Below are 11,992 nucleotides of genomic sequence, written 5' to 3' on the forward strand. Positions count from 1 at the left end.
AAGTTCCCAAAGGCCAGAAGTACCTTTCCCTCAACGATTAATCACACTAACATTAGACAAGCAAGTTGGACCTCCTCCAAAAGCTCAAAGGGAATTTGGGAAAAAGGGAGTTCAGTCTTTCCCAGGACCTTCACTAAGGGTTCCTTTTCCACAAAGGTTAGTGGGGGTCAATGAAAATAAAGACTTCGGCAAATCCTGTGACACTAATATGGTTGAGTGTAGATTTTTGAATATATATGAAGATGAAGATTTTTCAGATGAGGATTTTATTGATAATGTAGTGGTAAATAAGTTTTCAGATCTATCTCAAAATTTTATAAGGTGTTATAGTGACATCGAATTTTCAGATGATGAATGTGATGTGGTAGATCAACTTAAAACTGCAAGTGAAGTTATTGATTCTCCTATTGAGGACATAGATGTTGGTTTATTTTTTGATGTATGTGTTGATGATGATGATATGGAAGAATGTGTAGGGAGCTGTGTTGTGGAAGCAGCATCTCAAGGATCACCACCTTTGTCAAGACAACCCTTAGAGGTTTTAAGAATTGATCATGTTGTGGAACAATGTGTAGGGACTTATACAGAGCTAGTAGAGTCTCGAGAATCACCATCATTGATATCATCAACACCTAAGCTAGAGCCAGAACCATCATTTGATTCAGAGGAAGTCACATCTACATGTTTAGAAATTTCAGGTATTTCTCAACAAAGTAAGGTTAGTATTTCTTGTGATCTTTTGGAAAACTTTATGGAGGTACCTATAATTGACTTTGTTGGATGTGATTCAGTTTTTATTACTTATTCATCTTATCTTGATATGGTTCTAGCTCTATACTATATAACATGCTTGTGGGAGATTTGTTTTTCTTTTGGATGTGCAGATTTCACATGGGCCAATAATTGGAAGCTCAATCTGAACCGTCTTCGACCACCTGAAAAAATTTCCAAGAAGACGAAGATGGAGAGAGTTATACTTTACTTTGTAGCTCCTTTGATGAAAGCTCCCTCCATAATAAGAGCCCTTGGTAGGAGGGTTCTAAAATATCTTACCCCTCCAAGAGCAAGATTTAGATGAATCTAATGAGGTGGTCGAGCTAATGACATTAAACAAGCGCTTCTTGGGAGGTAACCCAAGTTCATTTTCCTTATTTTCTTTTTTGTCTTTAGTTCTCTCTTTATAATAAACATGTATCCTCTACTTAATTTTTCTTGTCTATCTTATTGTTGTAGAATTCAAAGTTGTGGAGGAATGTGAGTATTGGATGGAGGAGTATCTTTAAAAACATGAACGTCAACCATTTGGAGCTCATCACTTGGTAACTTCTTTTAAAATCTCCTCCACATTGTTTTTAGTTTTCATTGGGACAATGAAAAATTTAAGTTTGCATTTGATTGGCAAAAACTTGTTACGCTCCGCAAGTGTACGAAAATGTCGCAAGTAATATAAAAGATTATCGTATCCACAGGGACTGGAATAAGCACTAGAAATGTCTCAATGCGAATTAGCTAAACAACTATCCAATCGTTTCAAAAGCAGAGTAAAGGTAAACAAATCTAATATTAAAGATCAACAAACAAGAGTTTAGTGTTTTGGGTTATGATAAAGGGAGATTCTAGGAGTTTCGGTTTCTTTGTAAGATTTCTTGAATGTAAATGGTTCACCAATTCTTATTCCTCAATTGCCAAACATGTAGAAAGTTGCCGGTTCCCTCTTGCAATAGACAACCGGCTAAGGACTGAGAAATGTATCTAAATAGGATTAATGAGACATGAACCTGCATTGTCCTTACACAGAAGCGCACCTATTACTATGCCTTCCTCGGATATCAACATAGAAGCCCACAACTTATTAATATATAAAAATACAAGAAGCTAATCATAGAATCCATCCTACTCTCTTGAATATTCCTATTTCCTCTTCATGATTATCTCTCAAACGTCCTTACACGGGCTTGCACCTGTCACGTGGATACCTCGGATGATCGAGTGAGAGTTTATCCTTACCAAGTCCATAAGAAATACAAACAATCAATCAAGAATGAGAATTAAGCACAAACCACCATCAATCATTCAAGATCTAATTGATACAAGCAAGATAATGTCATTGAAACAAGAAAATGGCAAATCCATAAGAGATTACATCAATCCATCATACAAATACTCCCTTAATCCTAGAATACAAGATCTACTCCATGAATCGAGGAAGAAAATCCGAAGAAATAGAGATTACAAGCATTCCTTGAATCCCCAATCCAAGAAAACAAGAAGAGGGGAAAAGAGAAAACTTATCTACGAAGAAGCCTTGTCTTCGGATCCAATCCTCGCTCCGGAGCCGGAATCGTCGAGATCTCCCTTAGAATCGCCCAGAAATCCTCCCAAGAATGGGAGGAAACCACCAAATCTTGCTTTCTCCGAAAGGGGGAGAGATCCCCTTTCAAATCATGAAGGAGGGTTTAAATAGAGGAGGGATTCGGGCGCCACACGGCCCCGTGACACGGCCGTGTGAGATTCACACGGCCATATCCAGTTCCTTGTGGTGCACACGGCCACAACCTGCTTGGTCTCTGGAAATGATACACGGCCGTGTGGTGCACACGGCCACAGCCTGCTTGGTCTCTGGAAGTCTCACACGGCCGTGTAAATCCACACGACCATGTAAGGCTTCTGCTCTAGTTGGCTTCAAATCTTGACACGGCCGTGCGAGGTTCACACGGCCATGTCATCTTCCTCTTCTGTTGGTGCCAAACTCCACACGGCCCGAGCTCCATCCCAGTGCATGGCCGTGTGAGGTACACGGCCCGGTGCTTTCTCCTTTCGTTTCTTCCAATGCATGCCCAAAGATGTAGATTCTTCACCAAATCGACTCCTGTGTACAGAAAATGTACAAAAAGCAGATCTCCGAACCAAAAGAGTAAATATGCTAAAAGGAAAGCTGGAAGTATAAAAATGCATAGATCAAGCATGCTCAAAGTATGTAAATGTGCGTAAAAACATGCATAAAAGAGTATATAATCTACGCACATCACACCCCCAGACTTAAACCTTTGCTTGTCCTCAAGCAAAATGCTACAATCTAAATTCATATGTTCTATAACACATTCATAAAACCCAGTGCACTTTCCTAACTCTATCAAAAAGTTTCATTAACAAGCTTGATCATGGAAACAAGTAAAGTATGGTTCAAGCATAAGAATCTTGTGCGCAGTGTAAAAGTAACTCAACACCCTTCAAGTTTCAATCCATGTCCTAGTCAAGTCGTCATCAAATTTGAATTCCTAATGTTTCCAGTGAAAGACAAGTAACCAGTGATAGGCACTTACTTACCATTCACTTGGTTCATATTTCTCAACTAACCCAAGGTCTCAAAGGTGTGCTCAATCTCAAGAGAAGCTAAACAGTCATTTCCCCAGTAACCTAACTCGGTCTCAAAGGGGTGACTTGCTAGATTCCACTCATGACAACTATTTTTTATATCCCTTATTGTTTTTTTTTTATAAGTGTTTGCATTGTGCAAAACTTATTCATAAATGTACTTTTAGCACACATGTTGGGATATTTTGATTTTTCCAAATGAGCTTTAATGATTTGAGCCTCATCCAGTAACCAAAATGAGAGTTGAGAAATCACCATGGAAACCAAGTACTAAGCAAACAAGATGAATCATGACTATTTCAATGACATCAACTATTCAAGCATCAAGCACAAGTGTAGTGAAGATAAAATCCTTAAGGTTGAACCAAAACTAAAACTCATAACAATAAGATTCTTAGCTTATTAATGCTTCCCAAGATAGAAAAAAGAACTACACAAAGATTATTACTAGCATCATTCGAACATCATGAATCAAGCCAATAATCATGCTAACATTTCACTTGAATCCAAAAAAAACATATAAGTGAAATTTTGATGTTCTCAAGATGTATGCCACAAAAAATCAAAACACAATGCAAGACATAAGCAAAAACAAAAACAAACAAAGCAAATCAAATGCATCTAATGCAACCATCAGGTGGTTCTACAAGCTCCCAGACCTTATTAGAATACATAGATTCTATCTCGGAATTCATTGCCTTTTGCCAAGATACTGCATCTATATCTTGGAGTGCTTCATCATATGTCCGGGGATCTGGTTCATGTTTGCCTGGGATCAAGTCCGAAGACTCACCCAAAAAAATGAATCTCTCGGGCTGCCTTACAACCCTCCCACTACGACGAGGCACCGTCTGTGGTTGTGTATCATGTGTGACATGTGTTGCAGTCTCTTGTGGTACTTCATCTTGTACTGTTGGTACTGAAGTAGACGTGTCCTCTCTAAGTTCTTCTAGAATAATTTTTCTACTGGGCTTGTGATCCATTATATAGTCTTCTTCTAAAAATTGGGCATTGGTGCTAACAATGACCTTCTGGTCTTTAGGACTATAAAATAAACCGCCTTTCGTTCCTCTGGGATACCCCACAAACATACGAACTTTTGGACGAGATTCTAACTTATCAGCATCTTGTTTCAGCACATGTGCTGGACTACCCCAAATCCGAATATGTCTTAGACTGGGCTTCCGCCCATTCCATAATTCTGTGGGAGTAGAAGATACAGATTTGGAAGGTACTAAGTTCAGAATGTGTGCTACTGTTTCCAGAGCGTATCCCCAAAATGAATTTAGTAATTCTGAATAACTCATCATCGATCTAACAATGTCCATAAGAGTCCTATTCCTTCGTTCTGCCACACCATTCTGTTGGGGTGTACCAGGTGCGGACAATTGGGATTGAATCCCGGCCTCTGATAAGTAATTCCTAAACTCTCCTAAGAGCTATTCTCCACCACGATCAGACCGTAGTGTCTTGATACTTTTACCTAGACGTTTCTCCACATCAGTCTTGTACTCTTTGAACTTATCAAAGCACTCAGACTTGCGGCGCATTAGGTAAATGTATCCATATCTTGAATAATCGTCTATAAAAGAGACCAAATATTCAAAGCCACCTCTAGCCTGGATAGACATAGGACCACACAAATCAGAATGAACCATTTCTAACGCTTCTTTGGCTCTATATCCTTTGGCCTTAAAAGGTCTCTTGGTCATCTTACCTTCCAAGCATGATTCACACGTTGGAAAGTTTTCCAACTCTAATGGACCCAAGAGTACATCGGCTACAAGCCTTTGAATCCTACTTAAGTTAATATGACCAAGCCTTAGATGCCAAAGATGTGTTTGGTTCATTTCCGAAGGTTCTTTTCTCTTATTAGAGTTAGAAGATGTGTTATTAATTTCCATATTTTGCTTTGTGGGAGAAATTGGATTTAAAGTATATAAATTGCCAACCAATGCACTAGAATAGATAATTACTTTATTTCTCTTTATAACCACATTGTTACTAAAGGAAACTGAATATCCATCCAAATACAGTTTAGAAACTAAAATTAAATTCTTTCTAAAACTGGGTACATAAAGACAATTACTTAAAACCAATTTCCTATTCCTATCAAATGATAAGTAGACGTCTCCCACTGCAACAGCCACCACCTTAGTAGCATTGCCCATGTAGACAGTTATCTCTCTATCAAATAGTCGTCGGGTTTCCTGGAACCCCTGCAAAGAATTACAGACATGATCAGTGGCTCTCGTATCTACACACCAGGTGCTGCTAGATAACACCGCTAAACATGCTTCAACTACTAGAGTATGAGATATACCTTTATTGTTCTATTTCCTACGAGGACAGTCCGCCTTCCAATGTCAAGTCTGCTTACAAATAAAGCACTTGCCCTTCGGCTTCTTTATTCCAGCTTTTTGTCCTACACCTTGAGGTGTATTCACCTTCTTTGCTGAGGCATTTTGTTTCTTCTTCTTCTTGCCTTTCGGCTTAGAAGTAGAACCATTTTCAGCATAGTAAATTTGAGAATGTTGACGAAACAACCCTTCGACTGCCTGAAGTTCTGTCAGAAGTTCCGCCAATGAATACATCCTTTTATTCATATTATAGTTCAGGCGAAAATGCTCAAAACTTCTGGGCAGCGTTTGGAGGATGATATCGACCTGGGTTTCCCCATCAATTTCCCCTCCAAGAACTTGTATTTCGTTTAAGTAAGCCATCATCTTGAGAATATGATCCCTTACGGGAGTCCCCTCAGTCATGGTGGCTGTCATCAGTTTTCTCATTGCCTCTTGCCTAGCAGCCCGATTTTGATGTCCGAAGAGTTCTTTGACATTGTTCATTATATCATAGGCTATTGGTAAGTCCTGATGCTGATGTTGCAATACATTTGACATCGAAGCCAAGATGTAACACCGCGCCATCTCATCAGCTTTTACCCATTTAGTATGATGCTGAATCTCCTCTGGGGTAGAATCATTGCTAGGTGTTTCTAGGCATTCCTTTGACAGTACAAACTTATAGCCCTCAGCAGTTAAAACAATGTCCAGGTTTCTTTTCCAATCTATATAGTTGGGACCAGTAAGTCTATTTTCTTTTAGAATAATGGCCAGTGGGTTGAAAGTTATCCTAATAATCACAAAATAAATTTTGGTCAGAACTCTAAATTTAGAATAATATTGATTCCTCAAACAATACTATTTTAAATTAACCAACACCTTAAAACACCGTGAATTTTGTATGCTACGATAGTGTGGACGTATACAAATTCAACATTTGTAAAAGGAGGGTATATCCCATTAATTTTATTATCTTGTCAACCTAACTTTTTGACAAATAAAATTAATGGTTGGTTTCCTTCGGTCACACAAATAATAGCTGTGACTCCGATGGGGAGGATACTATTAGACGTGCCTAAGTGTATACCATTACTTGACACTAAGTCCATTAATAAGATTGTGGCCCTTCCGATGGAGAAGATCACACGCTCTTAATTAATTTCCTATAGTCATCCGAAATGGAAGTTTGGTCTAGTGATCCGCAAACAAACTCATCCGATATGGAGGAAGGCACTCAGAGCCAATGTGCAAGTTTGTTTGCATCACTTACAAACTAGTAATGGAGACCGTGGAATTCACTATAACAAATCCCTCTCCCACTTAGTTATTTAAAGTGAGGAATTTTGATAATGCTAGCCTACTAAACATGTACACTAACATTCACACACAGCACAATATAAAAGCAATAAATAGAAAAACTAATTTTCAACTATTATGGCTTTTATCTATTGTTGTCCTCCGTGTGTCGTCATCCCTAGCTGCTGCCATCTTTGGCCACCGCCACCGGGTCTAGTTGTCGCATCCATCTTGCTCCATGTTCCGCTGCGCCACTCTGATCCTCAAAAGGTTCCACGCCTTGCAAGATTCGATCCGTGACATAAATAGAATTTTATATTTTTCGATCCTATATTCCTCGAAGGAATGTACATGTAAACTAGATCGAACATAAAATAAAATTTACATCCATCGATCCTACATTCCATAAAAGGAATGTACATGTATCTAGATCAAAAAATAAAATCCTAATAAAACTAAATACAGCTCCTGCTTTATTTTATAATGCAATCATGCACACATAATAAATTCCCTTGACATGTCCAAGGGTCCAATCACACACATAATAAGTCTAAGTCATAATAGTTGGATCCTACATCCACAAAGTTAGCACATCCTACTATTAACCTACCTAAATTATGTATGACATGTGCATAATTAAACTAATACCAAATACACAGAGGCAAAACCCTAGCTCTGATACCAATTGTTGGTTGCTACTCGGAAAACCCAATGGCTCCACTGTACAAAAATTTTGTACGTGATCTGAACCTTTCCTAGCTACCATGTGTTCTTTTAAGTTAAACTTGTATCTCCTGCGGAACTTAACACGTTTGATTCCAAGTTTAACTTATATGTTCTTTTAGGTTTAGATTTGGATCTCCTGCGAAACTTAACACGTTTGATACAAATTACCTAGGTTATAAATTCAATTAAATATTAGTTTCCAAAATTGGCTTCCAGTACTACATGGCGAGGCACTTGGCCTTCTTGGATATGGGAGCAACCACCACCGACTAGACAAAGCCTTTTAAGGAAAGTTAATATTTAATTTCTTTATATAACTCTAGGTTAACCAAAAGGAACAATCAAATCACAAGGAAAAAAGAAAAAGAACACAACATCGAAATTAAATACGAAAAACAAGAATCGAATGCCTCTTGTATTTGGTATTTATAAAAAGAAAAATTAACTAGTATGATGCGGAAATTAAATACTAGTTATACCTCTTCCTTGTATGCTAAAAACCTCGAGATCTTCTGCCGTATCCCTCGCCTCCTCTTGGATGTCGTGTGGGCGACGATCCTCCAAGACGAACACCACCCGGAGAGCTTCTCCTCCTTCTCTAGAATTCGGCCACCACCACCACAAAGGAGCAAAAGAGAGCAAAGGGAAGAGAGGGAGAGGGGTCGGCCACTTGATGATCTCCAACAACACAATATCAATTGTTCTATTTTTCAAGGCCTCCCCTTCCCCCCTTTTTATATTAGTTTCCCAACGGAAAATTATGGAAAGAGTTTTATAAAAAATTAAACTCATTCCTATTTCCTTTTAATTTTTTCTTTTTCTTTCCTTTTAATTAATCAATCCTAGATTGATTTATTAATTAAACAACTATTTGTTGATGTTTAATTATTTGACCGGCCCCTTGCTTGGCCACCAAGCAAGGTGGCCAGCCACTTATTAAATGGGAAAGAAAGAAAAAAAATTTATAAAATTTTAAAAGAAGAAAACTTCTAATAAAATTTTACAAACTCTCTTTTTTTTCTAATGTGGATATTAAAAGGAAAGTTTTAAAATTTAAAACCAAGTTTTAAAATTTAAAACATCTCTAATAATATTTCTTTTTAAAAGAAAGTTTTATAAATTTTACAACTCTCTTTTAAAACCTTGTGACCTAATTTAAATTAGGAAAATTTTATAAATTTTTAAAATCTCTCTTTTTACAAATTGTAAATATATGAGGAAATTTAAAAATTCAAAAACAACCTTCCTAATTTAAATATTGCGGTCGGTCCCCTTTCCCAAGGCAAGGGCCGGCCATTTCTAGAGAATATGTGGCCGGCCATTGCTTGGTCACCAAGCAATGAACCGGCACCTTCTTGGACACCGAGATAGGCTTTTCTTTTGATGGACTTGAGGCTTTATTGAGGCTACAATAGGGACCTAGAGGAGAAATTGGTTTTGGCCTTCCGATGAGCTTGAGTATCTCGTGCTCGCCCCGAACACACAACTCAAGTTCATCGATAATAACTTATTCCACTAGAGAGTTATTACCGCACTACCGCACCAATCCCAAATTACATTATGGGCTCCTTCTTATCATGAGTGTGTTAGTCTCCCTGTGTTTAAGATTACGAATGTCCACTAATTAAGTGAGTTACTGACAACTCATTTAATTAATATCTAGCTCCAAGAGTAGTACCACCCAACTTTATTGTCATGTTGGACTAGGGCCACCTGTAGGGCTTAACATGGCAATCCTTATGAGCTCCTCTTGGGAACATTCTCAACCTAGATAACTAGGACACAGATTCCTTCTATAATCAACAACACAAACTATAAGTAATATCATTTCCCAACTTATCGGGTATATTGATTTATCGAGCTCAACCTCACCCTTTGATAAGTCAAAGAAATAAATATTAAATATACATGCTTATTATTATATTAGGATTAAGAGCACACACTTCCATAATAACTAAGGTCTTGTTCTTTTACTAAGTCAGTACAAAAAGAACTTACCTAAATGATCCTACTCAATACACTTAAAGTGTATCAGTGCAATTTATTAGTCAAGATAAACTAATACTTAATTACACTACGTCTATTCTGATGGTTTGTTCCTTTCCATCTTAGTCGTGAGCAACTGTTTATAATTTATAGACAACCGACAACATGATCTTCTAAGTGTGACTCCACACTCCATGTTATCTACTATATAAATTAATTAAACAATTACATTTAACAAATAAATGTAAACATTTGACCAATGTGATTCTTTATTTCAAAATAAATATGTACAAAAGCTAAACTTTTAAGTATACACTCCAACACATTTGAGGTTGTTCCTTTTGTACAGACTGCATAAAAGAATAGAACCTTAGTTATTATGGACGTGTGTACTCTTAATCCTGATATAACAACAAGAATGTATATTTAGTATTTATTTCCTTGACTTATCAATGGGTGAGCTTTAGCTCGTTAAATCAAAAGGTCCTATAGGTTAGGAAATAATATTATTTATATGGTGTGTTGTTGGTTATAGAAGGAAACTGTATCCTAGTAATCTAGGTTGATGATGTCGCCAAGATGAGCTCATAAGGATTGTCATGTAAACCCTATAGATGGACTTAGTCTGACATGACAATGAAGTTGAGTGGTATTATTCTTGAAGGTAGATATTAATTAAGTGAGTGTCAATAACTCATTTAATTAGTGGACATTTGATATCTTAAACACACGGAGATTAACACACTCATGATAAGAATGAGCCCATAATGTAATTTGGGATTGGTGCGGTAGTTCAATGATAGCTTTTTAGTAGTATGAGTTATTATTCATGAACTTGAGTTGGGTGTTCGAGGTGAACACGGGAAGCTCAAGTTCATCGGGAGACTATAATGAATTCCTCCTCTCGGTCCCTATTGTAGCCTCTTAAATAAAGGCTTTTATCAACCCAAAGCCTAGCCTCTTAGCCCATACTTGGGGCCGACCCCTATCCTTGCTTGGAGCCCAAGCAAGGGGTCGGCCAAACCAAGCTTGGAGCATGAGCTAGGGCCGACCAAGCTTGGACCATTTTAGGTAAGTTCTTTTTATACTGACTTAATAAAAGAACTAGACCTTAGTTATTATGGAAGTGTGTACTCTTAATCCTAATATAATAACAAGCATATATATTTAGTATTTATTTCTTTAACTTATCAAAGGGTGAGATTTAGCTTGATAAATCAATAGGCCCGATAAGTTGGGAAATGATATTACTTATAGTGTGTGTTATTGATTATAGAAGAAATCTGTGTCCTATTTATCTAGGTTGAGAATATCCCCAAGAGGAGCTCATAAGGATTGTCATGTTAAACCCTGCAGGTGAACTTAGTCCAACATGACAATGAAGTTGAGTGGTACTACTCTTGGAGCTAGATATTAATTAAGTTAGTTGTCAGTAACTTACTTAATTAGTGGAGATTCATTATCTTAAACACAGAGAGACTAACACACTCATATATGAAGGAGCCCATAATGTAATTTGGGATTGGTGTTGTAGTGTAATAATAACTCTCTAGTGGAATGAGTTATTATTGATGAACTTGAGTTGTGTGTTCAGAGCGAACACGGGATACTCAAGCTCATTAGAAGGCCAAAACCAATTTCTCCTCTAGGTCCCTGTTGTAGACTCATCAATGTCTCTAATCCACTCATGAAAATCCCATCTTGGTGTCTAAGATGGGGTCATCCCATGGCTTGGTGACCAAGCCAAAGGGGCCTACCATAATCTCCTTAAGGTGGTCAACCACAAGAAGTTTAAAGGGTGCCGACCACATATTTCAAATAAAGAGGGGTGTTTTTAATTTTTAAAATCTTCTCTTTGTAGATATCTACAAGTTTTAAAAGAGATATTTTAAAATATAAAACTTTTCTTATTTGAATTAGGCTACATGATTTAAAAGAAAATTTAAAAGTTTTAAAACTTTCCTTTTTTAACCATCCTCATGGTTTTTAGAAAAAAGGAAGAGAAGTTTTAAAATTGAAATATTCTATTTTTGTAACCATGTTAAAAAAGGAAATTTTAGAAGAGAAGTTTTAAATTTTAAAACTTGGTTTTAATTTTTTAAAACATTCCTTTTTTAGCATCCACATTAGGAAATTAAAAAGAGAGCTTGTAAAATTTTATAAGAGCTTTTCTTCTTTGCTTATAAAATTTTTACAAGAATATTTCTTTCCTTTTAAGGGGCCGACCACCCATGCTTGGTGCCCAAGCAAGGGGCCGGCCAAATCAA

This window comes from Zingiber officinale, chromosome 11B (genome assembly GCF_018446385.1).
Source record: "Zingiber officinale cultivar Zhangliang chromosome 11B, Zo_v1.1, whole genome shotgun sequence".
In the NCBI taxonomy this organism is placed as follows: Eukaryota; Viridiplantae; Streptophyta; class Magnoliopsida; order Zingiberales; family Zingiberaceae; genus Zingiber; species Zingiber officinale.